Raw genomic sequence first — 16127 nt, 5'->3', positions numbered from 1 at the left:
AGTATGAGGTGACCACCTGATGATTTGGCGAGGGAGTTCATTGCAGTGATTTTATTTATTTATTTATTTTTGGTTTGTTCAAAAATCAAGTGACACGTGGGCACCGCCCCATGACTAAGATGAGGGGACGTTGAACGGCTGCGAACCTCACGCTGAACTGTGCAAATTTCCTCATGGGTGCCTTTTGCAGGCTGTCACAGCCTAGTGAGATACTAGCTGTACTGTATGCTTGTGAGAGTTGGAGGCTAAGCAGTAATGTGAGGTGATGACTGGATGTTTTTGGCACTTTGTCTCTTTGAGGGATTCTCGGGTACTGCTGGATGGACTTTGTCTCAAATAAAGCAGAATCACATTAGGAGTATTACTTGCATTGTGAAGGAACATCATCTGGGCATCTTGACCGTGTGGTGCGTTTGTGTGAGTGGTTGGAGAAGGCAGAGGGAACACCCACCTTATACCTGGCTGCAACAAATGGATGGCTACTTTGAAGAGGCAGGGGTGGACTTCTTATCTCTCTCAGTGGTTTCCATGTGGCAGTTCCTTCATGTGGTGGATGTGGTGGTGCGTGGCACCAGTGCATGATCCCAGACTTGACTTTATCCTTAAAAGGCAATTCATAATTTTGTTGGTCACATGATGTACATGTTCCAATATTTCTAACATCAGGTACACTGTTGTACATCAATTTCAGAAGTTACAGACAAAAAGCAAATTGAGTGGCAGGTAGAAATGGTTACATGAAGGAAAAAAAAATTCTTAATTTTTTAATTGGGCATGGTTTTAGTACCTTCGGAGGTTGTACCCTCAAACTTTCATAGTAGAGAATCCTTCTTACTAGAAGATTGGCATTTCCATGCTGAATGGGAAAATTACGCTATATATATATATACTCAACAAAAATATAAATGCAACAATTTTGGTTTTGCTCCCATTTTGTATGAGATGAACTCAAAGATCTAAAACATTTTCCACATACACAATATCACCATTTCCCTCAAATATTGTTCACAAACCAGTCTAAATCTGTGATAGTGAGCACTTCTCCTTTGCTGAGATAATCCATCCCACCTCACAGGTGTGCCATACCAAGATGCTGATTAGACACCATGATTAGTGCACAGGTGTGCCTTAGACTGTCCACAATAAAAGGCCACTCTGAAAGGTGCAGTTTTGTTTTATTGGTGGGGGATACCAGTCAGTATCTGGTGTGACCACCATTTGCCTCATGCAGTGCAACACATCTCCTTCGCATAGAGTTGATCAGGTTGTCAATTGTGGTCTGTGGAATGTTGGTCCACTCCTCTTCAATGGCTGTGCGAAGTTGCTGGATATTGGCAGGAACTGGTACACGCTGTCGTATACGCCGGTCCAGAGCATCCCAAACATGCTCAATGGGTGACATGTCCGGTGAGTATGCCGGCCATGCAAGAACTGGGACATTTTCAGTTTCCAAGAATTGTGTACAGATCCTTGCAACATGGGGCCGTGCATTATCCTGCTGCAACATGAGGTGATGTTCTTGGATGTATGGCACAACAGTGGGCCTCAGGATCTCGTCACGGTATCTCTGTGCATTCAAAATGCCATCAATAAAATGCACCTGTGTTCTTCACCCATAACAGACGCCTGCCCATACCATAACCCCACCGCCACCATGGGCCACTCGATCCACAACACTGACATCAGAAAACCGCTCACACACACGACGCCACACACGCTGTCTGCCATCTACCCTGGACAGTGTGAACCGGGATTCATCCGTGAAGAGAACACCTCTCCAACGTGCCAAACGCCAGCGAATGTGAGCATTTGCCCACTCAAGTCGGTTACGACGACGAACTGGAGTCAGGTTGAGACCCCGATGAGGACATCGAGCATGCAGATGAGCTTCCCTGAGACGGTTTCTGACAGTTTGTGCAGAAATTATTTGGTTATGCAAACCGATTGTTTCAGCAGCTGTCCGAGTGGCTGGTCTCAGACGATCTTGGAGGTGAACATGCTGGATGTGGAGGTCCTGGGCTGGTGTGGTTACACGTGGTCTGCGGTTGTGAGGCTGGTTGGATGTACTGCCAAATTCTCTGAAACGCCTTTGGAGACGGCTTATGGTAGAGAAATGAACATTCAATACACGAGCAACAGCTCTGGTTGACATTCCTGCTGTCAGCATGCCAATTGCACGCTCGCATGGAAATGCTCAGTTTTTAATATTCAAATTCATGTGTATGTGTAATAAAACTTTTCTTCCTGTTGTGTAATGAAGTGATATTTTTGTCAAACACAAGCTGTTTCTGGCACAACAAAGTCTGCTCAGATCCGATTGTCATTCCAGACATTACAGTAATATATTAGGTGGAAATGGATTGCAATAACTCAAACTAACCGAATAATTTTATTGTTGCATTACCTTCTAAAGATCTTGAAGGAATAAAATGATGTGATGTTAAGTCAGACTAAATCTACATTTCATTTTCCACATTGTGTCACATTTTAACCAGTGAGTCATGTCCATGTGGGACTTAGACTGAACAAAGGTGAATAAAGTTGATAACATGGCAATGCACCGCTGCTTGGGTGCCATTTACTTGAACACTGGTGGAGCGACAGCACATTATACAAGGTGAAAAATAACAATAAAAACTAGGACTGCAAGCAGTCATATACGGGCCCTCATTCCGCGCGACCGCCTACCCAGGCCAGTGGGTGCCCTTGTGACCACATGTGGGCATGTGCATGCAGGGGCAACCACTCATCACACAGTTAAAATTTTAAACAAATCACACAATGCATCAAGGAGTTATGACATGTTGATTGTTTATCCACTAGGGGGCGCTCAGTGTACAAACAGAGGGGCTGGGTGTGTTCAGGGGCCAACCGTCATCATACATGTGAAGTTTCAAGTCAATCAGGGAAAGCATGAAGGAGTTATCATGACTTGATGTTCCATGGCAAAGGGTCAAAATGACGGCACCATAGCGGCCACACCCTTCAACATAGAGAAAAGCTTTCGATAACTTTTGGTCAGTATCATCTTTGGATGCTGTCAAAGAAATTTGAAGTGCATTGGACAAAATCCCTAGGAGGAGTTCGTTCAAATACAACATGTGGAAATCATTTCAAAATGAGAAGAAAATGCAAAATGGCCGACTTCCTGTTTGGAGTAGACTCATGGTGCCAGAGACTTTTTTGTACATGTATGCAAGTCACACGTGTACCAATTTTCATGTCCCTACTCCAAAAAAACCCCTATGGGGAGGGGTTTTGGAAAGTTTCAAAGGGGCGCTATTGAGGCATTTTGCCCCGCCCACGGGCGATGCCCCTATGAATTGTAAGAGGTTGTCGTGCTTGACCTGTGTTTCAATTTTCATGATGATATGACAAAATTAAAGCCGTCAAAAGGAAGAACGTAATTTCATGGCGAATGGGCAATATTCGGCACGCCGCCACACGGATGCCGTTACTCGTAACTTCACGACGATCATCGCCTACGTTCACCAAGTTGTTCTGCATGTTTTAGAAGTGGAAGGAAGTTGATGGTGTTGAATATGTGACTTCAGTAGCTGTTTAAGTATAATGGTCATATGGCGAAGGGTCAAAATGCTCGCCAAAGTTTGACGACCCCTAGCAGCCACGCCTTTTGACTTAATTAGAATCTTTTGATAACTTTTGATCACCATTGTGTTGTGATGATTTTGACCAAATTTGAAGTCGATCGGATGAAATCCCTAGGACGAGTTTGTTCAAATGTAAGTAGTGGAAATGGCCAAAAATGGCAAAAATTTGCTCAAAATCAAAACTTAAAATCAAAATGGCCGACTTCCAGTCGATATTTCACGATGACAGTAAGAGACTTTTTCGTGCGTCCTGGCATGGTAAATATGTGTACCGAATTTCGTGAGGCTACGATGAAAAAAGCCCAATGCGGAGGGGTTTTTGAAATTTTCTAGGGGGCGCTATTTCACGATTTTTCTGCGACCATGTGCGAGGCCCCCAAAATATCGAATTTCGGATCCGGCCGGACGACTTTGGAAAGTTTGGTGAGTTTTTGAGCATGGGAAGAGGCCGAAATTTCGATTTCAAGAGTGAGAATAATAATAATAATAATAATAATGAACAGCGCAATTACAATAGGGTCCTCGTAGGACATTGCCTACTCGGGCCCTAATAGGAAATAGAAATTTGAGATAAGACATCCTACATAATTCTAACACAGCAGTCATGTCGAATGAAGATCCACAACACGCACTCGCATTCAACCCCACAACTAATATCTTGATATTACGCTGACTGCAGGAAGTTCTGTGCAACAGTTAAATGAGTCTGAATGAAGCTAGTGACAAAGCAATAATTTATTTTATTTATCTTAGTTCTCCAGCTATTCATTGCTGCTATTCATTACCCGTGTGTCAGCCGAAGCCGTGGGGTACAGTGATATGTGCGAAAACGAGTTGTAAAGTGCAAAGGAATGTTCCAAGCCAGGCATTTCCATGCATTGTAAAAAGAAATCCCATCAGGCTGGAAGTTAGGAAAGGAGTAGAGAAACACAAACAAATATGTTTCACGTCATGCCCTATTGATTTATGGTCTGGATACCCACGTGGTCCCAGAAATGACGAACGATTTGAGGGCATTTATTAGTATTTTAGTACCATTCATTGTTTTAGCAAGTCACATGCAAGCCATATGTTTCAGACAATTGCAGAGCGATTTGCAGTGCTGATGTAGATTGTTTGGTTGTAACAAAATGCCTCAAGGAAACTGAATAATTGATCGCTGCTGCACACAGTCACCATGTGTGTGGTCATTTTTCTCACTGTAGTTGAATTCAGAAGTATGCATTCAATCAAGCCAGACATAAAATTTCAAACTGATTATTTTATATTTCCAAGCAAATCCATATAACTGAGACTGTTGACTGTCTGTAATTAAATAGAAGCTCAGCAAAAAAGCACCATATTTGTAAGAAACCGTAGCCCAAATGAGAATAGAAAAAGATTAAAGGTGTTTTTTTTTTGTTTTTTTTTTATTTGGGAAATGGATTTTCACTGCGTTTCTGCCTTTTGAATCCTGCCCGTGCAGTACATTTGTGTCCTTTGACAAGACATTCAATCTGGTCCAGTCCTTGTCCCCTTGTCCCAGTCCACTCAGCCTTTTCTGGAGATGTAACCTGCATTGGACTGGCATCCCTTCCAGGGGGGATGGAGACTCTCACCTGCTTCACACTGTAGAATCTTGAGATATAACACTTAGTTATTCCTTTAAGTCATGAGAAAATGGATTGAAATATGTCATAAACTTAAATCACAATAAGCCTTCATTTCAATCTTGAACCCATGGAGCTATTGTCTACAAACCTGGACTGTCAGAGGTGAACCAAATATAAATGTCTGCTCACACCCACTGACAGCATGGCGAGTCAATACTGACATCTACTGGTGAGCCTCTTGCACCAACCGCTGGGCTCTGGTGGCCACTAGGTGGCACTGATGCTTGTTCTATGATTGAATGTTCCGTAATTTTCTTTGCTCTGTTTTCAAGTCACCAGCATTGTTGTAATGTCAGCCCAGTCTCACTTTTGTGTGTGTGTGTGTGTGTGTGCTCCCGTGACAAAATGAGTCAAATTTTTGTGAGTTTTTTTTTAACTCACTATTACTAACCCTACTCCTACCCCCGACCCTAACCTTAATCATAACCTAATCTTACTTCTTCCCCCCACCCTAACTATAACCACCCTGACCCCCCCCCCCACTTCACTTTTAATTTCGTGCAGCCATCACTGAATTAATTAGAATGACTTTGTGCTGCCGTGACGAAAATGAGGCACTTTTCGTCACAATATCACGAACAAATTGATTAATGTATATTTCGTGCTGCTGAATCATGACTTGCCGTGAGACCAGGTTGTGTAAACTGTGTATTCAGTTCTGCACATGAATGCACCACAAAAGACATCTATCTCTGTCTCTGGCTTTTATTGCAATAAAAGTTCCAAATTAATTGACTGGGTGAACCATTGCATAGTGTTTAATATCCATAAAGGTATCCATAAGTTGACTTTAATAGTTTACCTGAATGATCCAAATCTAATGGCAGTCTTAAAGGAACAAAATAACATTCTTGTAATTGTTTCCTGTAATGTGAGTGTTGATTAGTTGCATATGGAGCTGCAAATTAGGTGATGTGGTGATTTAACATCTTAGCTCAGACTGATTTGTATATCAGTGTGAATCACTGTACCTGTGAGCAGTAATAAGCAATTAAAGTCTGAATTTTAATGTTATGCTGTTTGGAAAATGATAGTTTTTATTTATTTGTTTGTTTATTTATTTATTTTAATTGACACCAACAAAATTTACATTTTTCTCCTGAATAAAGCATCCATTCATCTTGGCTGCAATTTTTTAGTGCAATAAGCAGAGTCAGTTAGAAACCTCATCACTTTGACTTATTTTACAGACAGTCTTGCTTTGTCACTTGTGTAGTCTGTAATTACTTCAGGGCATTTGCATAAATGCAAAGTGCACTTAATCTCTCTCATAACCGACTTACTCTATTAGTGAAACCCAAACTCTATTCAGAGAAGAAACAATGCTCACAAATGTGGCTTTTTTTCCTTCTTGCGACAAAGAGAACAAGATAATGAGTTGTGGGGGAGAAAGTCTTTGGCACGGTGAAATAAAAAAAAATGTCTTTTCCTGAAAATGGCTTTTGTCGGAACATGTCAGTGTAGCAAGATGGAAAATGAGGAAAAACGCACAACTTGACCCCGTGCTGTCATTGCAACGGTTTGGTGTTTATCTTTGTGTATTTGGCAGGATTGAATGCATTGTTTACAGGATTATCAGTCGTCCGCACGGACCGGCGATATGAATGCAAACTGTGATAATGTTTCTGTCCTGGCAAAATTAAAGCATGAAACAAGAACAGATTACCGGCAACTGCGGCTGAGTTACGGTGAATCCAACAAGCACCAAGCTGGAAATGAGCACATTAAGCTCTCGCGCTCCTAAATGAGAAACTTTATTGTTGCAATAATTACTGTCCAATTCTAAAATAGTCCACCGTTATGATTATAGAGATATGAAGCTTTCTGTTACATAACACTTTATGAGAAATATAAAAATTCTACATACAACACTTAGAGAGTGCAACTCCCACCCCTCCCACCCCCCCATCTTTTACATTCATGGAAATTAACGAAGTGATTCTGTCCAAATTTGACCCATCTTATCCAAAGTTAGCACACAACCTTTTCACCATATTTAATCCATATTGGCTCCAAACTGTTTGAATTAAACAGTTATTACATTTAGTTTGACCTCTGAAAGCCACCCAAGCTCAAAAGGTTATGTGACCAATAGAAAGGTGATGTGTGGCGTCATACTTGTGTTTTGTAGTCACCATAGGTGCACCACATACTCCCCATTATAAAAGAGCTCAACCATTTTATAAGCTTGGTCATGTGACTAATAATAAAATTACATTTGATTTAATATGACCATTTAATGGAACCAGATATTTAACCAATTCCTCAAAAAAGCTGTTTTTAAACATTTTACTTTTCAATTTCATCCAACATCAAATGCTCATGTGACCAATACTATGGCATCAGATTAGTGACAAAACCCCACTCACGTAAAAAATGCATTCACACGTAGATATTAACTGCGCACTCAAATTATCACTGTGCGTGCGCAAATTATCACTGTCTGTGCTCAAATAATCCCTCTGCGTGCGCAAATTATCACTGTGCATGCGCAAATAATCCCTCTGCGTGCGCAAATTATCACTGTCTGTGCGCAAATAATCCCTCTGCGTGCGCAAATTATCACTGTGCATGCGCAAATAATCACTCTGCGCGCTCAAATTATCACTGTGTGCGCACAAATAATCCCTCTGTGTGCACAAATTATCACCGTGCAGGTGCAAATAATCCCTCTGAATGCACAAATTATCACTGTGCGCTCGCAAATTATCACTGTGCACGAGCAAATAATCACTCTTCTTGCGCAAATTATCTCTGCGCGCAAAGGTGCTGCGCGCGAGGACCAGCACTCCCCCCGCCCGCTCGAACTTGATTTCTGCTCACGCAAAGTTGATTTCTGCTCACGCGCAGTGAATTCCTGCTCGCTCACTTGAAATTTATAATAATCCCGCCCCCATAGTGCCATAAGTTTCAAGTAAGCCAACAGGAATTCTATGCGCGCGAGCAGAAATCATGTTCGAGCGGGCGGGGGGAGCGCTGGCCCTCACGCGCAGCACCTTTGCGCGTGCGTAGTTAATATTTATGTATGAATGCATTTTTTACACGAGTGGGGTTTTGTCACTGATTTGATGCCATACAATGCAAAGTTGATATATGATTTCATATCAGTATTTCATAATAACCACTGGTGAATATTTCATCAATTCCAAATGACGCAACCGACAGGCGCGAAAAAACTCACGCATGCGCATGAGGGTTCAAGCTTGTCTGATGTAATCGCACGTGATTCAAATCCATATAGTCTTTGAAAAAAATAAAAAGGTCCATTTCTTTTCTCACAGACCTCGTACAGAGAGAGTGCAGCTGAAATCAAAGTCAAATTCCTTGTATTATGTGGATACTTGGCGAATAAAACCTATTCTGATTCTGAACCTCAAATAAATGTATTCATATTGGTGTTTAGTAGTTACCACAGGTTTACATAATGTATAAGCATTGGGACAGAATTTTGAAAGTTGTAATTTATTTCTATCATATCAAATGACCAGTGTTGCCACAGTTACTTTGCAAAAGTAATCCAATTACTGATTACTGATTACTCCTTGAAAAAGTAACTTAGTTACTTTACTGATTACTCAATTGTAAAAGTAACTAAGTTAGATTACTAGTTACTTTTTTAGTTACTTTCCCCAGCTGCCGACAACAACCCACGTCAACATGACAATGATACCTGTTTTGCCAAAACTCACTTTATAGTCACCCTTTCTTGACTTCAATGAAAATAAATACTTTATAAAAAGTAAAATAAAGACCTCTTTCTTGACCTCATATTTAACTGTTGACAGCACTGTAACAGTAAAACTTGCAATTTCAAACCTACATTGTTTATAAATGTAACTATTAAATTCTAACATTTTTCTAACATTTAAATTCTCTCTAAACATTTTACTTGTCGAAATTATTATTATTTTAAGAAATATTAGTAGTTGTAGTAAAAAACGGCTTCAAAACTGGACCTTTAATCTAGGGGTGTTGTGGGGGGGCACATCCTTGCCCCACGCCCCCATTCCATCTGGATTCGCCCCTGCTTTGGCGTTTCAGCACAAAGAATGGATAACATTTATTTATGCAGAAAACAGGACCAGATTTATAGGTAAGAAAGTTTTATTGCATTTTCACATCATGTGGTCCTCAGAAAGAGTTTAGGTGCATTTGAGTGGAAAATAGTGTTAGTTGTTGACGCGTCGCGGAGGATCAGCTGTTTTTAACGAGATGATACAGAGCGGCTCAGCTCAGAATTCTAAATAAAGGAGGGGAAAAAGTATAAAAATGTCTTTGTAAAGCTCAGTACAGGTGTGCTGATCACCGCGCTTTAAGAGGTGAGGACGAGTCGAGCAGCTGCAAAAAACCGTGGATGAAAAGCTCACAGCTCACTGAAAGTGGGCAGTTCAGTCGAACCCCGACCTCCTGCCCACAGACCAAGTTTAATGCTGCTTTTGACCCACAATGAAAAATAATAGTAACGCACAGTGACATGGAGAAGTAACTTTAATCTGATTACTGATTTGGAAAGATTAACGCGTTAGATTACTCGTTACTAAAAAAAGTGGTCAGATTAGAGTAACGCGTTACTAAGTAACGCGTTACCGGCATCACTGCAAATGACCTTAAACATTCCAACAAGTTAAGTCCAAATTGTATCAAAACTCACAAACATACACACACACACACACACACACACACACACACACACACACACACACACACACACACACACACACACACACACACACACACACACACACACACACACACACACACAGACTGAAGACAGTATCCCTGCACACGATCGAGCATATGGCATAATTAAAAAGTCAACCTAGTTTCCCTGCTGTTGTCTTCTTGACCGTGCAGATCACCGTAGTCACATTGGTGCCTTGTGCCTGCGGTAGAAAAGAAAAGCTAAAAGACAACACAGACATTAAGGATGTGGTGAAACCAAAGCAGGAAGCACTGCTCAGCAACACAACTCTTTGTGTTTTCCATGTGTGTTTCTGCTCATTATGTGGATTTGTTGTTGAAACGTGAGACAGCACGGCCGAGAGACGCAGTGAAGAGAGATAAAGCCAGCGAATTGTGCTTTGCTTTGGACAAAGACACGGCCCTCTGCAGACGGGTTGTTAAAGCTGCAGAGGATGAGTCAGAGAGCAGTCCCCTAACAGGAGCCCTTGTTGTTCCGAGTCCAGTCTGGTTTCATCTTGTCAGCTTCGCTCAGGGCAACTTGGAAAAAAAAACAAAAAGCAAAACTGCTGCACAAGAAGTCTTCTCCATGTGCTCATCTTGACATTTTCCTCTTCATTAAATCACCTGGAGGCACTGCAATAATTCCTCTGCAGGAAGATGGAAAGAAACAACCAATGCTACTCGAAATGTCACCTGAATAACAAAGTCTTAGAGCTTAGAGTCTTAGGATCAAATGCAAAATATGCATAAGGGCTAATATTTTAGAAGGTGTGGTGCATAAAATGTGTGTAACATCATCTGAATGCATGATAAACGTTCATTCCTGCAGCCTTGAAGATTTTGTGAAAATTTACTGCCAATATAAATACCACCAAGGAATGAAATAAAATTTAAATTTAGGTTTTGAAATGTACTGAAGCATTGTTTTGAGTTCTGGTCACTGGTCAATTTGTAGAACTTAAACAGTTTTGGCACTATCCCCAGCAGCAACCTCTATCTATCAGTTTTAATTGAATTTTAATTTACATAAATCAGTGTATTTTGTCAAGTATCCTGTATCATATTTCTCATTGTGTTTGCTAACTTGCTAACACAAGCGTTGAGCACCAAGATGTGTTCATGAGACAGAAAAACCTACGTGAGTCTTCTTTAACCACAGCTGTTAGTAATTTTCAATAATTTATTCAGCATTTGTGAGTCATCTGTAACTTGTGAACTGATGGTGATGAAGGTAGGTGCTGCCACAAACCAACTATGGGATATAACCTATTTTTCAGAGGTTTTTTTTTTTTTTTTGCAAGTTTAGGAGGTCCTGCAACTTATACTCATGTGTGACTTATATACAAAAATGTCATGAGTTTGTTATTCATAGTAATAATTACAGTAACTATTTATATAGGACTTTCAAAGGCACCAAAGCACTAAACACCATAAACTCCAGTGTTAAAAGAGTATATGCCAGTAATAAGTACACTACACCAATGCCCAAAAATAACAGGAAGTAACAGGAAGTCAGAGGTCAGGAATGAGAGGAAGAGTACTAGCCAGTAAACCAGTATTGATCAGTATGTCTGGTATTTATATTGTGTATTTATTTTCATAGTTGCAAACTGTTTTTCTTTTTACTTTCACGTTTGATACTCTGTGTGCTTCTTACCCTGTATGCTGCTATACGATGCTTCTAGAACCTCAATTTACCTGAGGTAGCCTTCCCAAGGGATCATTAAAGTTCTAAAATCTAATCTAATATGGTGCATCCAAGATCACATGATGCAACAGGGTTTGTCCTCATATATTCATTTAATTTGATGAGTTACAAGATTAATTTTTCAGTTAATGTCAATACAAGCTACCTGGGATGAACTAAATCACTCAATCACTCATCCACTTGTCTACATTTTAACTGTCCAAGCCGTATGCTGTTACCAGGGCTGGGGTAAAAAAAAAGTGGGGACACGTGTGTGTGTGTGTGTGTGTGTGTGTGTGTGTGTGTGTGTGTGTGTGTGTGTGTGTGTGTGTGTGCGCGTGTGTGTGCGCAGGCGCATGCTCTGTAAGTCGGTTGACAGATTCATGTGTTGTTTCTCTTCCTGAAGTGAAATGTGATCAGAGTTGATCGAGTTTGACAGGTGTCAGCGACCCGACTCATCCCTTCACGGAGTGACAACATTAGTTGCAAGAAATTCCCAAGACCATCATCATTCTTTCTCATTATTAAACAAAACCTCTTGTTTGATAGAGATGCGTCTGGCTGACGGGGACCCATCTTTGTGTTTGTTTTCATACAGCACAAAAAGGAAGTAACTTGTCTGGAAGCAGTTGTTAAGCTTTATCATTAACAGCAATGCTTTCAATTGGTCCATGTTTCAGTTAAAAAACAAAAAACAAAAAAGAGGATTCTTGTAAAAGGCTACAAAAATGATTATATATTTTATCTCAAACATACGTATTTTGTAGTTGAGATAATTTTGTCCTCTTCGAAACATATTCTGTCTCACATTTACCTTGTTTTATTATTACAACCCCTGGCAATAATTATGGAATCACCGACCTCGGAGGATGTTCATTCAGTTGTTTAATTTTGTAGAAAAAAAGCAGATCACAGACATGACACAAAACTAAAGTCATTTCAAATGGCAACTTTCTGGCTTTAAGAAACACTATAAGAAATCAAGAAAACAAATTGTGGCAGTCAGTAACGGTTACTTTTTTAGACCAAGCAGAGGGAAAAAAATATGGACTCACTCAATTCTGAGGAAAAAATTATGGAATCACCCTGTAAATTTTCATCCCCAAAACTAACACCTGCATCAAATCAGATCTGCTCATTAGTCTGCTTCTAAAAAGGAGTGATCACACCTTGGAGAGCTGTTGCACCAAGTGGACTGACATGAATCATGGCTCCAACACGAGAGATGTCAATTGAAACAAAGGAGAGGATTATCAAACTCTTAAAAGAGGGTAAATCATCACGCAATGTTGCAAAAGATGTTGGTTGTTCACAGTAATCTGTGTCTAAACTCTGGAGCAAATACAAACAACATGGGAAGGTTGTTAAAGGCAAACATACTGGTAGACCAAGGAAGACATCATAGCGTCAAAACAGAAAACTTAAAGCAATATGTCTCAAAAATCGAAAATGCACAACAAAACAAATGAGGAACAAATGGGAGGAAACTGGAGTCAACGTCTGTGACCGAACTGTAAGAAACCGCCTAAAGGAAATGGGATTTACATACAGAAAAGCTAAACGAAAGCCATCATTAACACCTAAACAGAAAAAAAACCAAGGTTACAATGGGCTAAGGAAAAGCAATCGTGGACTGTGGATGACTGGATGAAAGTTATATTCAGTGATGAATCTCGAATCTGCATTGGGCAAGGTGATGATGCAGAAACGTTTGTTTGGTGCGTTCCAATGAGATTTATAAAGATGACTGCCTGAAGAGAACATGTAAATTTCCACAGTCATTGATGATATGGGGCTGCATGTCAGGTAAAGGCACTGGGGAGATGGCTGTCATTACATCATCAATAAATGCACAAGTTTACGTTGATATTTCCATAATTTTTGCCAGGGGTTGTACTCTTTATGACAAGCAGTGTTAAATCTTCCATACTTCTTGTCAATAGTGGTGTGCCTCAGGGCTCTGTTCTTAGTCAGTTGTTGTTTGCAGTAATACTGAAGTTTTGGAAATCCTTCTTTTATACTATTAGTTCTGTGTCCACCAGGGTTTTCCTTTGTCTGCATGATGCTGTGTGATGTCACTTCTCAGCCATCACAGGCATCAAAGGCAGACATTGCTCTCAGTCCTCATCGGCACTTCAGGCTATCCTGCCATTTAGAGTGGTCACATAGGTATGAAAACAGAATGCTGATAAATAGTGCTGGGTTGAAAAGATCGATTCGCCAATTTTAAATAGATTCTCATTTTAATTCCCACAGATCGATTCACACATCCAAAGATTGATAAAAAAAAAAAAATATATATATATATATATATATATATATATATATATATATATATATATATATGAAATACATGCACTTTTCACCAGCGAAAAAATTACACTGTAGTTGGGCCATTCCGCTGTTTCCGAGGGTGTGAAAATGATCCTTTCTCGACATTGATTGTGGACTCGGTGGTTAGCAGCAGGTCCACAGTTTATTCATCAGCCTCTGTCAAAGCTATTTAAAGATGTCAATCATGACGACCGGGACTCTTGTCTGTTGTAAGCAAGAAAAGAGAAATGTCCGCTGTTTAATTCACACAGTCGTGCTTTTTTTTCTTTCTTTCTTTCAGTCAGTCCTCGCATGAAGGTTGTCTGGTGTGGACTGATGTTTCAGTCAGTCCCATTTCCACCAGCACTCACTGCACGGCTGTGGGAGAAGAGATTGACTGAAAAGTCAGTCTGCATGGCTGTGGTAAAGGTTCTCCTGGAGTCTGCCGCACAGCGAGCGCTGCAGACGCGAGTGTTTGTAGGGAAGACCAGGACCATTTGCCCACAGAAAATTTAAAATTTCTAACTCTCTGAAACACCATTGCCTGCATTTTGAGTGCCAAATTTTGTGAAGCAAAGCCATAGTTTGTTAGTTTTCTTCTTTTTTTTTAATCTTTGTTACAGCTTTACGTGGAAGGGTGTGCAAATGTACCTGTGTCAGGGACAATGAACCAGGTACCTCTGGTGCCCTCTTTGGCAACCCTGGATCTGCTCAGTAATTCTGCCCTTCAATATGTTTGTAAAATAAAAATTCTACTCTATCATTCTGGGAGGGGATTGGTCCGTGCCATCAGTCTTATAGCCATCATTATTAACTACCAATACTTCATTAATTTGCTGTCAAATCTATGTACATAAAGGGCTAATTCTGTCTGTCTGTCTGGGATAAACTCCCAAACTATAATATGTAGCCCTAAAAACTACATATATTCTGAATCCTCATGACATGGGGAACAAACTGGTACCATTTTTTTTTAAGTTCTGGGCAACCAATAATTTAATGCTTTAATCTGTTCTCTTTATCTATTTATCTTTTATGGTTACTTGATGTCATCAAGAAATTCTGAGTACAAAAAGTATAAACTGGTCAGAATTCTAATTCCACAGCCCCTCCACCCCAATCCTGATGATGTCATCAAGAAAGCCTGAGTACAACAATTAGAAAGTGGTCAGAATTCTAATCCCCCCTCCCATCCTGATGATGTCATTAAGAAAGCCTGAGTACAAAAAGTATAAAGTGGTCAATTCTAATTCCACCCCACCCAAACTATAATATGTAGCCCTAAAAACTATATATATTCTGAATCCTCATGACATGGGAAACAAACTGGTGCCATTTGTTTTTAAAGGTGAACTGAAAATTACCCCCAAAATAGCATTTTATGTAAGAAATAGCCTTTTATGTAAGCCCATACAGTGTTGTACCATGTGATTTCTCAACTGTTCTCAACTGTTAAGCACCTGACTGTCCTGTACAACCCAGTTTGCCTTCCTGTCTGAATACATTCAACCAAAGAGGTTATTTGAGTCAACATAACATTATATTGAATCTGTAAAATAGAATTACCTTTGGTGTACAACCCAGTACAGTTTGAAGATTTGCTGTCTGAAAAATTTGTATTTTCACGATTTATGACAAGACAGAAAAAGCTGGCAAGATACATAAAGGTTAAAGGTGAGACATCTTTTACTTCCTAAAGACACAATTAAGGGCAACCAATAATGTAATGCCTTAATCTATTCTCTTTATCTATTTATCTATTACAGAATTCAGATTTAATCATTACTGCTAGATATAAACTATAGATATGTTAGAGAATTCAGCTTTAATCATTATTGCTAGAAATCTTAGACAAAAAGAACTTTCACTTTAATTAATTCTGCTTTAATCATTATTGCTAGAAATAGACAAAAAGAACTTTCACTTTAATTATTTATGGTTACTGGAGTAATGGCTTAATCTATTCTCTTTATCTATTTATCTGTTACAGAATTCTGCTTTAATCATTATTGCTAGAAATCTTAGACAAAAAGAACTTTCACTTTAATTAATTCTGCTTTAATCATTATTGCTAGAAATCTGCTTTAATCTTATTGCTCGAAGTTTCCCGTTTTCAAGTTAATTCTTTATGGATACTGGGCAGCCAATAATTTAATGCTTTAATCTATTCTCTTTATCTAT

General features: G+C 39.7%; 1 protein-coding gene across 1 annotated transcript in view; it reads left to right on the top strand.

Moving 5' to 3' along the window:
* The window catches only part of lingo2 (leucine rich repeat and Ig domain containing 2), an 845050-nt gene that overhangs the window by 609107 nt on the left and 219816 nt on the right, over positions 1 to 16127 (top strand). The window lies entirely within an intron of this gene.

This window comes from Thalassophryne amazonica, chromosome 11 (assembly GCF_902500255.1).
Source record: "Thalassophryne amazonica chromosome 11, fThaAma1.1, whole genome shotgun sequence".
Classification (NCBI taxonomy): Eukaryota; Metazoa; Chordata; class Actinopteri; order Batrachoidiformes; family Batrachoididae; genus Thalassophryne; species Thalassophryne amazonica.
Note: the sequence above shows the minus strand (reverse complement) of the source record. Positions and strands in the feature narration are given on the sequence as shown.